The sequence below is a fragment of the Mobula hypostoma genome (genome assembly GCF_963921235.1).
Source record: "Mobula hypostoma chromosome 8 unlocalized genomic scaffold, sMobHyp1.1 SUPER_8_unloc_2, whole genome shotgun sequence".
Taxonomy (NCBI): Eukaryota; Metazoa; Chordata; class Chondrichthyes; order Myliobatiformes; family Myliobatidae; genus Mobula; species Mobula hypostoma.
In genome coordinates, this window is record NW_026948125.1 from 708,428 (window position 1) to 721,494 (window position 13,067).

Genomic DNA, 13,067 nt, shown 5'->3' on the forward strand with positions numbered 1-13,067 from the left:
GCCAATCCAAGTGTTTGACCAATCTGGGACAGGATATAAGGATAGGCCAACCCCATCTTGGACCAATCAATGACACGATATCAACATGAGACAATCCAAGGGTTAGCCAACCAGGCACAGAGTGCCAGCACAAACCAGCTGAGAGAAGGACCAATTGGACTGTCAGACTCTGTCCGCAGGGAAGAAATTTCTTGGGATTCTGGAGGAGAAACCCATCCTCCACCCCTGTTCTGAATCCCTTCTAGGGATATCTCTTGTTGAACCCCCTCAGTCTTCAATGAGACCACCCCACTACCCACTGAAAATACAGGGGAGTATTGGACTGAACTGTCCTTCCATTCCCCCACAAAGGGTACCTCCCTCCCATCCCAGGAATCTACCCCCAGCTTCTCTCCATCACCTCCAACACCTGTACGTCTGTGAACCAATACGGAGCTCAGAATGATAAATACATGATGGTAAGTGACCATGCAGTTCTTGAACATGAGGTACAATGGATAATGGAATCCAGGTGCCTCTACTTTCTTAGACGTTTACGTAGATTTGGCACGTTGCCTAACACTATGATAAACTTCTATTGATGCACAGTGGAGAGTATCCAAGCTGGTGGCCCCATGGCCTGGCATGGAACAGAAATGCCCAGGAACAGAAAAGTCTACAGAAGGTGGTGGACACAGTCCAATCCATCCGAAGCAAGTCCTTTCCCACTGCTGAGCACATTCACATGGAGCACTGCCACAGAAAGGAGCACAACCCCTACCATGCTCTCTCACTATCACCATCAGTATGGACGTAGAGAAGCCTTAGGTCCCACTACAACAGGTTCAGGAACTGAAAATGTATGAACCAACACTTAAGTAATTCCACAACCTATGAGTCCACTTCCAGGAACACTACAACTCATGGAATCAGTATTATTTATATTTCACTTAAAAACTGTCCTCTTTTGCAAATAGGTTGTATGTCTGTCTTTGCTTAAGTATGGCTCTTCATCAAATCCAATGTATTTCTTTAGTTTCCGGGAAATACCTGAAAGAAAATGAATTGGTAACACATACATATCTTGATAATAACCTTACTTTGATTTTGGCCTTGATTGAAGAGGTTTATATAGAGTGTTGTACCACACTCACAAAGTGTTATACCACACAGAGCATTACACCACACAGTGTTATAGCACACTCAGAGAGTGTTAGACCACACTGTGTGTTATACCACACAGAGTGTTACACCACACAGTGTTGTACCACACACAGTGTTACACCACACAGTGTTGTACCACAGAGTGTTACACCACACAGAGTGATATACCACACAGAGTGATACACCACACAGAGTGTTACACCACACAGAGTGATATACCACACAGAGTGATACACCACACAGAGTGTTACACCACACAGAGTGATATACCACACAGAGTGTTACACCACACAGTGTTGTACCACACAGTGATATACCACACAGAGTGTTACACCACACAGAGTGATATACCACACAGTGTTACACCACAGAGTGTTGTACCACACAGTGTTGTACCACACAGAGTGTTACACCACACAGAGTGATATACCACACAGAGTGTTACACCACACAGTGATATACCACACAGAGTGTTACACCACACAGTGTTGTACCACACAGAGTGTTACACCACACAGAGTGTTACACCACACAGAGTGATATACCACACAGAGTGTGACACCACACAGAGTGAATACACCACACAGAGTGTTACACCACACAGTGTTGTACCACACAGTGATATACCACACAGAGTGTTACACCACACAGAGTGATATACCACACAGAGTGTTACACCACACAGTGTTGTACCACATAGAGATATACTACACTGAGTGTTACACCACACAGAGTGTTACACCACACAGAGGGTTACACCACACAGTGATATACCACACAGAGTGTTGTACCACACAGAGTGATATACCACACAGAGTGTTACACCACACAGTGATATACCACACAGAGTGTTACACCACACAGTGTTGTACCACACAGTGATATACCACACAGAGTGTTACACCACACAGAGTGTTACACCACAAAGAGTGTTACACCACACAGAGTGATATACCACACAGAGTGTTACACCACACAGTGATATACCACACAGAGTGTTATACCACACAGAGTGTTACACCACACAGAGTGTTACACCACACAGAGAGATATACCACACAATGTTGTACCACACAGAGTGTTACACCACACAGAGTGATATACCACACAGAGTGTTACACCACACAGAGTGTTATACAACACAGAGTGTGAAACCACACAGAGTTACACCTCTCAGAGTCTTATAACTCACATAGTGTTACTCCTCACAGAATGATACCCCACACAGAGTGTTGTACCACACAGAGTGTTACACCACACAGAGTGTTAAACCACACAGAGTGTTACACCACACAGTGTTTTATACCACACACACAGAGTGTTACACCACACAGGGATATACCACACAGAGTGTTACACCACACCGTGTTACATCATGCAGGGTGTAACACTAAACAGAGTGTTATACCACACAGAATGTTAAACCACACAAAGTGTTACACCTCACAGAATGTTACAGCACACAGAGTGTTACACCACACAGAGTGATATACCACACAGAGTGTTACACCACACAGAGTGATATACCACACAGAGTGTTACACCACACAGTGTTGTACCACACAGTGATATACCACACAGAGTGTTACACCACACAGAGTGATATACCACACAGTGTTACACCACAGAGTGTTGTACCACACAGTGATATACCACACAGAGTGTTACACCACACAGAGTGTTACACCACACAGTGTTGTACCACACAGAGTGTTACACCACACAGTGTGATATACCACACAGAGTGTTACACCACACAGAGTGTTACCCCACACAGAGTGATATACCACACAGAGTGTTACACCACACAGTGTTGTACCACACAGTGATATACCACACAGAGTGTTACACCACACAGAGTGTTACACCACACAGTGTTATATACCACACAGAGTGTTACACCACACAGAGTATTACACCACACAGTGTTGTACCACACAGAGTGTTACACCACACAGAGTGATATACCACACAGAGTGTTACACCACACAGTGATATACCACACAGAGTGTTACACCACACAGTGTTGTACCACACAGAGTGTTACACCACACAGAGTGTTACACCACACAGAGTGATATACCACACAGAGTGTGACACCACACAGAATGAATACACCACACAGAGTGATATACCACACAGAGTGTTACACCACACTGAGTGATATACCACACAGAGTGTTACACCACACAGAGTGATATACTACACAGAGTGTTACACCACACAGAGTGTTACACCACACAGTGTTGTACCACACAGAGTGATATAACACACAGAGTGTTACACCACACAGAGGGTTACACCACACAGTGATATACCACACAGAGTGTTGTACCACACAGAGTGATATACCACACAGAGTGTTACACCACACAGTGTTGTACCACACAGAGTGTTACACCACAAAGAGTGTTACACCACACAGAGTGATATACCACACAGAGTGTTACACCACACAGTGATATACCACACAGAGTGTTATACCACACAGTGTTGTACCACACAGAGTGTTACACCACACAGTGTTGTACCACACAGAGTATTACACCACACAGAGTGTTACACCACACAGAGAGATATACCACACAGTGTTGTACCACACAGAGTGTTACACCACACAGAGTGATATACCACACAAAGTGTTACACCACACAGAGTGTTATACAACACAGAGTGTGAAACCACACAGAGTTACACCTCTCAGAGTCTTATAACTCACATAGTGTTACTCCTCACAGAATGATACCCCACACAGAGTGTTGTACCACACAGAGTGTTACACCACACAGAGTGTTAAACCACACAGAGTGTTACACCACACAGTGTTTTATACCACACACACAGAGTGTTACACCACACAGGGATATACCACACAGAGTGTTACACCACACCGTGTTACATCATGCAGGGTGTAACACTAAACAGAGTGTTATACCACACAGAATGTTAAACCACACAAAGTGTTACACCTCACAGAATGTTACAGCACACAGAGTGTTACACCACACAGAGTGATATACCACACAGAGTGTTACACCACACAGAGTGATATACCACACAGAGTGTTACACCACACAGTGATATACCACACAGAGTGTTACACCACACAGAGTGATATACCACACAGAGTGAATACACCACACAGAGTGATATACCACACAGAGTGTTACACCACACAGTGTTGTACCACACAGTGATATACCACACAGAGTGTTACACCACACAGAATGATATACCACACAGAGTGTTACACCACACACACAGAGTGTTACACCACAGTGTTACAGATCACAGAGTGTTATACTACCCAGATGTTACACCTCACAGAATGAAACACCACACAGAGTGTTACACCACACGGAGTGATATACCACACAGAGTGTTACAGCACACAGAGTGTTGTACCACACAGAGTGTTACAGCACACAGAGTATTACACCACACAGAGTGATATACCACACAGAGTGTTACACCACACAGAGTGATATACCACACAGAGTGTTACAGCACACAGAGTGTTGTACCACACAGAGTGTTACACCACACAGAGTGTTACACCACACAGAGTGATATACCACACAGAGAGTTACACCACACAGAGTGATATACCACACAGAGTGTTACACCACACAGAGTGCTACACCACACAGAGTGATATACCACACAGAGTGATATACCACACAGAGTGTTACACCGCACAGCGATATACCACACAGAGTGTTACACCACACAGAGTGATATACCACACAGAGAGTTACACCACACAGGGTGATATACCACACAGAGTGTTACACCACACAGAGTGTTACACCACACAGAGTGATATACCACACAGAGTGATATACCACACAGAGTGTTACACTGCACAGCGATATACCACACAGAGTGTTACACCACACAGAGTGATATACCACACAGAGTGTTACACCACACAGAGTGTTACACCACACAGAGTGAATACACCACACAGAGTGATATACCACACAGAGTGTTACACCACACAGTGTTGTACCACACAGTGATATACCACACAGAGTGTTGTAACACACAGAGTGTTACAGCACACAGAGTGATATACCACACAGAGTGTTACACCACACAGAGTGATATACCACACAGAGTGATATACCACACAGAGTGTTACACCACACAGAGTGATATACCACACAGAGTGTTACAGCACACAGAGTGTTGTACCACACAGAGTGTTACACCACACAGAGTGTTACACCACACAGAGTGATATACCACACAGAGAGTTACACCACACAGAGTGATATACCACACAGAGTGTTACACCACACAGAGTGCTACACCACACAGAGTGATATACCACACAGAGTGATATACCACACAGAGTGTTACACCGCACAGCGATATACCACACAAAGTGTTACACCACACAGAGTGATATACCACACAGAGAGTTACACCACACAGGGTGATATACCACACAGAGTGTTACACCACACAGAGTGTTACACCACACAGAGTGATATACCACACAGAGTGATATACCACACAGAGTGTTACACTGCACAGCGATATACCACACAGAGTGTTACACCACTCAGAGTGATATACCACACAGAGTGTTACACCACACAGAGTGTTACACAACACAGAGTGAATACACCACACAGAGTGATATACCACACAGAGTGTTACACCACACAGTGTTGTACCACACAGTGATATACCACACAGAGTGTTACACCACACAGAGTGTTACACCACACAGAGTGATATACCACACAGAGTGTTACACCACACAGAGTGTTACACCACACAGAGTGATATACCACACAGAGTGTTACACCACACAGAGTGTTACACCACACAGAGTGATATACCACACAGAGTGTTACACCACACAGAGTGATATACCACACAGAGTGTTACACCACACAGTGTTGTACCATACAGAGTGTTACACCACGCAGAGTGATATACCACACAGAGAGTTACACCACACAGAGTGTTATACAACACAGAGTGTTACACCACGCCGTGTTACATCATGCAGGGTGTAACACTAAACAGAGTGTTATACCACACAGAATGTTAAACCACAGAAAGTGTTACACCTCACAGAGTGTTACAGCACACAGAGTGTTACACCACACAGTGTTGTACCACACAGGGTGTTACTCCACACAGAGTGATACACCACAGAGTGTGTTACACAACACAGAGTGATATACCACACAGAGTGTTACACAACACAGTGTTGAACCACACGGAGTGTACACCACACAGTGTTATACCACACACACAGCGTATTACACATCACAGTGTGTTATACCACACAGAGTGTTACACCACACACACAGAGTGTTACACCACACTGTTACAGATCACAGAGTGTTATACTACCCAGAGTGTTACACCTCACAGAATGAAACACCACATAGAGTGTTACACCATACAGAGTGTTGTACCATACAGAGTGTTACACCACACAGAGTGTTACACCACACAGAGTGATATACCACACAGGGTGTTACACCACACAGTGATATACCACACAGAGTGTTACACCACACAGAGTTACACCTAAAGAGTCTTATAACTCACATAGTGTTACTCCTCACAGAATGATACCCCACACAGAGTGTTGTACCACACACAGTGTTACACCACACAGAGTGTTAAACCACACAGAGTGTTACACCACACAGTGTTTTATACCACACACACAGAGTGTTACACCACACAGGGATATACCACACAGAGTGTTACACCACACCGTGTTACATCATGCAGGGTGTAACACTAAACAGAGTGTTATACCACACAGAATGTTAAACCACACAAAGTGTTACACCTCACAGAATGTTACAGCACACAGAGTGTTACACCACACAGAGTGATATACCACACAGAGTGTTACACCACACAGAGTGATATACCACACAGAGTGTTACACCACACAGTGTTGTACCACACAGTGATATACCACACAGAGTGTTACACCACACAGAGTGATATACCACACAGTGTTACACCACAGAGTGTTGTACCACACAGTGATATACCACACAGAGTGTTACACCACACAGAGTGTTACACCACACAGTGTTGTACCACACAGAGTGTTACACCACACAGTGTGATATACCACACAGAGTGTTACACCACACAGAGTGTTACCCCACACAGAGTGATATACCACACAGAGTGTTACACCACACAGTGTTGTACCACACAGTGATATACCACACAGAGTGTTACACCACACAGAGTATTACACCACACAGTGTTGTACCACACAGAGTGTTACACCACACAGAGTGATATACCACACAGAGTGTTACACCACACAGTGATATACCACACAGAGTGTTACACCACACAGTGTTGTACCACACAGAGTGTTACACCACACAGAGTGATATACCACACAGAGTGTGACACCACACAGAATGAATACACCACACAGAGTGATATACCACACAGAGTGTTACACCACACAGTGATATACCACACAGAGTGTTACACCACACTGAGTGATATACCACACAGAGTGTTACACCACACAGAGTGATATACTACACAGAGTGTTACACCACACAGAGTGTTACACCACACAGTGTTGTACCACACAGAGTGTTACACCACACAGAGTGGTACACCACACAGTGTTGTACCACACAGAGTGATATACCACACAGAGTGTTACACCACACAGTGATATACCACACAGAGTGTTGTACCACACAGAGTGATATACCACACAGAGTGTTACACCACACAGTGATATACCACACAGAGTGTTACACCACACAGTGTTGTACCACACAGAGTGTTACACCACAAAGAGTGTTACACCACACAGAGTGATATACCACACAGAGTGTTACACCACACAGTGATATACCACACAGAGTGTTATACCACACAGTGTTGTACCACACAGAGTGTTACACCACACAGTGTTGTACCACACAGAGTATTACACCACACAGAGTGTTACACCACACAGAGAGATATACCACACAGTGTTGTACCACACAGAGTGTTACACCACACAGAGTGATATACCACACAAAGTGTTACACCACACAAAGTGTTATACAACACAGAATGTGAAACCACACAGAGTTACACCTCTCAGAGTCTTATAACTCACATAGTGTTACTCCTCACAGAATGATACCCCACACAGAGTGTTGTACCACACAGAGTGTTACACCACACAGAGTGTTAAACCACACAGAGTGTTACACCACACAGTGTTTTATACCACACACACAGAGTGTTACACCACACAGGGATATACCACACAGAGTGTTACACCACACCGTGTTACATCATGCAGGGTGTAACACTAAACAGAGTGTTATACCACACAGAATGTTAAACCACACAAAGTGTTACACCTCACAGAATGTTACAGCACACAGAGTGTTACACCACACAGAGTGATATACCACACAGAGTGTTACACCACACAGAGTGATATACCACACAGAGTGTTACACCACACAGTGATATACCACACAGAGTGTTACACCACACAGAGTGATATACCACACAGAGTGAATACACCACACAGAGTGATATACCACACAGAGTGTTACACCACACAGTGTTGTACCACACAGTGATATACCACACAGAGTGTTACACCACACAGAATGATATACCACACAGAGTGTTACACCACACACACAGAGTGTTACACCACAGTGTTACAGATCACAGAGTGTTATACTACCCAGATGTTACACCTCACAGAATGAAACACCACACAGAGTGTTACACCACACGGAGTGATATACCACACAGAGTGTTACAGCACACAGAGTGTTGTACCACACAGAGTGTTACAGCACACAGAGTATTACACCACACAGAGTGATATACCACACAGAGTGTTACACCACACAGAGTGATATACCACACAGAGTGTTACAGCACACAGAGTGTTGTACCACACAGAGTGTTACACCACACAGAGTGTTACACCACACAGAGTGATATACCACACAGAGAGTTACACCACACAGAGTGATATACCACACAGAGTGTTACACCACACAGAGTGCTACACCACACAGAGTGATATACCACACAGAGTGATATACCACACAGAGTGTTACACCGCACAGCGATATACCACACAGAGTGTTACACCACACAGAGTGATATACCACACAGAGAGTTACACCACACAGGGTGATATACCACACAGAGTGTTACACCACACAGAGTGTTACACCACACAGAGTGATATACCACACAGAGTGATATACCACACAGAGTGTTACACTGCACAGCGATATACCACACAGAGTGTTACACCACACAGAGTGATATACCACACAGAGTGTTACACCACACAGAGTGTTACACCACACAGAGTGAATACACCACACAGAGTGATATACCACACAGAGTGTTACACCACACAGTGTTGTACCACACAGTGATATACCACACAGAGTGTTGTACCACACAGAGTGTTACAGCACACAGAGTGATATACCACACAGAGTGTTACACCACACAGAGTGATATACCACACAGAGTGATATACCACACAGAGTGTTACACCACACAGAGTGATATACCACACAGAGTGTTACAGCACACAGAGTGTTGTACCACACAGAGTGTTACACCACACAGAGTGATATACCACACAGAGAGTTACACCACACAGAGTGATATACCACACAGAGTGTTACACCACACAGAGTGCTACACCACACAGAGTGATATACCACACAGAGTGATATACCACACAGAGTGTTACACCGCACAGCGATATACCACACAAAGTGTTACACCACACAGAGTGATATACCACACAGAGAGTTACACCACACAGGGTGATATACCACACAGAGTGTTACACCACACAGAGTGTTACACCACACAGAGTGATATACCACACAGAGTGTTACACCACACAGAGTGATATACCACACAGAGTGTTACACCACACAGAGTGATATACCACACAGAGTGTTACAGCACACAGAGTGTTGTACCACACAGAGTGTTACACCACACAGAGTGATATACCACACAGAGAGTTACACCACACAGAGTGATATACCACACAGAGTGTTACACCACACAGAGTGCTACACCACACAGAGTGATATACCACACAGAGAGTTACACCACACAGAGTGATATACCACACAGAGTGTTACACCACACAGAGTGCTACACCACACAGAGTGATATACCACACAGAGTGATATACCACACAGAGTGTTACACCGCACAGCGATATACCACACAAAGTGTTACACCACACAGAGTGATATACCACACAGAGAGTTACACCACACAGGGTGATATACCACACAGAGTGTTACACCACACAGAGTGTTACACCACACAGAGTGATATACCACACAGAGTGATATACCACACAGAGTGTTACACTGCACAGCGATATACCACACAGAGTGTTACACCACTCAGAGTGATATACCACACAGAGTGTTACACCACACAGAGTGTTACACAACACAGAGTGAATACACCACACAGAGTGATATACCACACAGAGTGTTACACCACACAGTGTTGTACCACACAGTGATATACCACACAGAGTGTTACACCACACAGAGTGTTACACCACACAGAGTGATATACCACACAGAGTGTTACACCACACAGAGTGTTACACCACACAGAGTGATATACCACACAGAGTGTTACACCACACAGAGTGTTACACCACACAGAGTGATATACCACACAGAGTGTTACACCACACAGAGTGATATACCACACAGAGTGTTACACCACACAGTGTTGTACCATACAGAGTGTTACACCACGCAGAGTGATATACCACACAGAGAGTTACACCACACAGAGTGTTACACAGAGTGTTACACCACCGTGTTACATCATGCAGGGTGTAACACTAACAGAGTGTTATACCACACAGAAGTTAAACCACAGAAAGTGTTACACCTCCGTGTTACATCATGCAGGGTGTAACACTAAACAGAGTGTTATACCACACAGATAGTTAAACCACAGAAAGTGTTACACCTCACAGAGTGTTACAGCACACAGAGTGTTACACCACACAGTGTTGTACCACACAGGGTGTTACTCCACACAGAGTGATACACCACAGAGTGTGTTACACAACACAGAGTGATATACCACACAGAGTGTTACACCACACAGAGTGATATACCACACAGAGTGTTACACCACACAGAGTGATATACCACACAGAGTGTTACACCACACAGAGTGATATACCACACAGAGTGTTACAGCACACAGAGTGTTGTACCACACAGAGTGTTACACCACACAGAGTGATATACCACACAGAGAGTTACACCACACAGAGTGATATACCACACAGAGTGTTACACCACACAGAGTGCTACACCACACAGAGTGATATACCACACAGAGAGTTACACCACACAGAGTGATAAACCACACAGAGTGTTACACCACACAGAGTGCTACACCACACAGAGTGATATACCACACAGAGTGATATACCACACAGAGTGTTACACCACACAGAGTGATATACCACACAGAGAGTTACACCACACAGGGTGATATACCACACAGAGTGTTACACCACACAGAGTGATATACCACACAGAGTGTTACACCACACAGAGTGTTACACCACACAGAGTGATATACCACACAGAGTGATATACCACACAGAGTGTTACACTGCACAGCGATATACCACACAGAGTGTTACACCACACAGAGTGATATACCACACAGAGTGTTACACCACACAGAGTACCACACAGAGTGTTACACAACACAGAGTGAATACACCACACAGAGTGATATACCACACAGAGTGTTACACCACACAGAGTGTTGTACCACACAGAGTGATATACCACACAGAGTGTTACACCACACAGAGTGTTACACCACACAGAGTGATATACCACACAGAGTGTTACACCACACAGAGTGTTACACCCCACAGAGTGATATACCACACAGAGTGTTACACCACACAGAGTGTTACACCACACAGAGTGATATACCACACAGAGTGTTACACCACACAGAGTGATATACCACACAGAGTGTTACACCACACAGTGTTGTACCATACAGAGTGTTACACCACGCAGAGTGATATACCACACAGAGAGTTACACCACACAGAGTGTTATACAACACAGAGTGTTACACCACGCCGTGTTACATCATGCAGGGTGTAACACTAAACAGAGTGTTATACCACACAGATAGTTAAACCACAGAAAGTGTTACACCTCACAGAGTGTTACAGCACACAGAGTGTTACACCACACAGTGTTGTACCACACAGGGTGTTACTCCACACAGAGTGATACACCACAGAGTGTGTTACACAACACAGAGTGATATACCACACAGAGTGTTACACCACACAGTGATATACCACACAGAGTGTTATACCACACAGTGTTGTACCACACAGAGTGTTACACCACACAGTGTTGTACCACACAGAGTATTACACCACACAGAGTGTTACACCACACAGAGAGATATACCACACAGTGTTGTACCACACAGAGTGTTACACCACACAGAGTGATATACCACACAAAGTGTTACACCACACAAAGTGTTATACAACACAGAATGTGAAACCACACAGAGTTACACCTCTCAGAGTCTTATAACTCACATAGTGTTACTCCTCACAGAATGATACCCCACACAGAGTGTTGTACCACACAGAGTGTTACACCACACAGAGTGTTAAACCACACAGAGTGTTACACCACACAGTGTTTTATACCACACACACAGAGTGTTACACCACACAGGGATATACCACACAGAGTGTTACACCACACCGTGTTACATCATGCAGGGTGTAACACTAAACAGAGTGTTATACCACACAGAATGTTAAACCACACAAAGTGTTACACCTCACAGAATGTTAC